Source organism: Elephantulus edwardii, unplaced genomic scaffold, assembly GCF_000299155.1.
Source record: "Elephantulus edwardii isolate Elephantulus edwardi_28Jun2011 unplaced genomic scaffold, EleEdw1.0 scaffold00061, whole genome shotgun sequence".
Taxonomy (NCBI): Eukaryota; Metazoa; Chordata; class Mammalia; order Macroscelidea; family Macroscelididae; genus Elephantulus; species Elephantulus edwardii.
Genome location: NW_006399811.1, coordinates 15,983,244 through 15,985,867, shown reverse-complemented (window position 1 = coordinate 15,985,867; position 2,624 = coordinate 15,983,244). Strand labels below are relative to the sequence as shown.

General features: G+C 40.4%; 1 protein-coding gene across 2 annotated transcripts in view; it reads right to left on the bottom strand.

The window, feature by feature from the left end:
• Positions 1-2,624, bottom strand: part of RGL1 (ral guanine nucleotide dissociation stimulator-like 1) — a 439,254-nt gene that overhangs the window by 6,232 nt on the left and 430,398 nt on the right. The gene's annotated exons all lie outside the window — the stretch shown is intronic.

Genomic DNA, 2,624 nt, shown 5'->3' with positions numbered 1-2,624 from the left:
GAAAGACAGATGTACACAAAATTCTAAAAGATAGTCAAAAGGAAATACTCCCACAACTGGCGCAAATGGAATGTGTAGTATTGAGTTAAAAGAGAAAAAAATATCACTAGGGGGTAGATATGAGGTTAAATTGGGTTTTAGACACCTCACTTAAACTGCCTATTTAAGGAAGAAGGGAGCCCTGGTGGCCTAATGGTAAGGTGTTGCACTGACAACCAAAACAAAACAAAACAAAACCAAAAACCAAACAGGTGGTTTGAATCTATCAGCTGAGATGCACAATTTCATTTAATGCCATTTACAGTCTCTGACAAGCTGCAGAAGGGTCAGCTATGAATAGGCTCTGACTCAATGGCATATAACAACAACAACATTTAAGGAAGAACAAAGCCAGGATATCTATATTTTCTTTAAGATTCCACAGATGTGTAAAAATGAGCAAGGGATGGTCAAGGACTTTCCTCGGTTTTTATATATGCCAGAAAATTTGGAGGACAGGAAGAGATCCATTATTTGTTCCCATTCCCAAGAAAAATAATGCAACAGAATGTGGAAGTTATCAAACAATATCTTTAATAGCCCATGCAGCCAAAATATTGCTGAAGATCATCCAAAACTGGCTAGAATAGTATATAGATATGGAACTTCCAGAAGTTCGAGCAGGGTTTAGATGAGACCGTGGCATCAGGAATATCACTGTGGATGTCAGATGGATACTGACCAAAAAAGCAAGGAATACTGGAAGAATATCTTTTTGTACTTTATTGTCTATGCAAAGGCATCTGATTGTGTGGATCACAATAAACTATGGCTAGCATTGAGAAGAACAGGAATCCCAGAACACTTAATTTTATTAATGAGAAATCTATTCCTACATCAAGAAGTTGTTGTCCAAATGGAGCAAAGGAATACTTCATGGTTTAAAATCAGGAATGGTGTGTGTGAGGGATGGATCCTCTTTCCATACCTATGAAATATGTATGCTGTTGTTGTGATGTGCCGTCGAATCGCTTGCAACTCATAGTGGCACTATGTACAAGAGCCCTAAACGCTGCTTTATCCTTTAACAACCTCACCATCTCCAACACACTCACTCCCACCAACCCAATCACAGAATCGATCCATCTCATCGAGGGTCTTCCTCTCTTGTGCTGTCTCTCCACTCTCCCAAACATGATGTCCCTCTCAAAGGACCAGTCCCTCCTTGCAACATGCCCAAAGTATGTCAGATGAAGCTTCAGAATCTTTGCCTCCAAGGAGCACTATGATTTCACCCTCTCCAGGACAAACTCGTTTGTTCTCCTAGCAGTCCATGGTATACCCAACACTCTTCAGCACCACAGCTTAAAGGAATCAATTTTCTTTTTATCATCCCTAGTCACTGTTCAACTCTCCAATCTGTATACTGAGCAAATAATTTGTGAAGCTCAACTCTGAAGAAGAATGTGGTTTCAGAATTAGAGGAAGACTCATCAGCAACCTATGTTATGTAGATAACACAACCTTGCTTTCTAGAAGTGAGGAGGATATGAAATACTTGCTGCGGAAAATCGAGAACTACAGCCTTCGGTGTGGATTACATGTCAACATCAAGAAAACAAAGATCCTCACCGCAGGCACAACAATCATCATTGTGGTAAATGGTGAAAGAAATGAAGTTGCCCATGATTTCATCTTGCTTGGATCAACAATCAACACCCTTTGTCCTAGCAGTCAGGAAATCAGGAGATGTATTGCACTGGGTAAGTCTGCTGCTTTCAGGAACCTACACAAAATACTTAAGAGCAATGATGTGAATATTAAGACTAAGACGTTCCTCATTCAGACAATGGTCTTCTCAGTAACTTGTTATGTGTGCAAGTTGGACCATGAATAAGGATAACAAGAACTGATGCCTTTGAGTTGTGGTGCTGGACAAGAGTACTGACTAACTCATGGACTGTCAAAAGAACAAACAGATATATCTTGGGGAAAGAGCAGCCAGAATGCTCCCTGGAGGTTAAGATGGTGAAGCTTCATCTTTCATACTTTGGACATGTAGCTAGGCGAGGCTATTCCTTGGAAAGGGACATCATGCTTGGAAAGAGGGAAGGTCAGTGAAGGAGAGGAAGACCCCAATGAGACAGATTGACCCAGTGACTGCAGAAATAGGCTTTAATGTATCAGAGATGATGACGATGGCACAGAATAAGGCAGGGTTCAGGTCTGTTGTTCATAGAGTTTCTATGAATTGTACTCAACTTGATGGCATCTAACAACAACCACGATCATAATTCATATTAAGGGTTCAGCCATGTGCTACCTATGGACCTGGCATTGTCTAAAGGAAAAAGGTAAATCACAGACATAATTTTAAATTTCTAGTCATGACATTTAAAAATATCTTAGAAAGTGAAATGAATAATGATTCAGTCTCACATCTCTTAAATACGATTTCTACATAATCTATATGATCAATATTGTTGTATACCACCAAACTGGAACTGGCCCACAGCAGGTTTTCAGAGGCTGTAATTGCACAGGAGGAGACTACCCATTCTTCTCTCATGGAGCAGCTGGCAGAAGAGAATCACATGCCTTAGGATTGCAGCAGAGATTCTTACCACTAGGCCACCAGAGCTCCC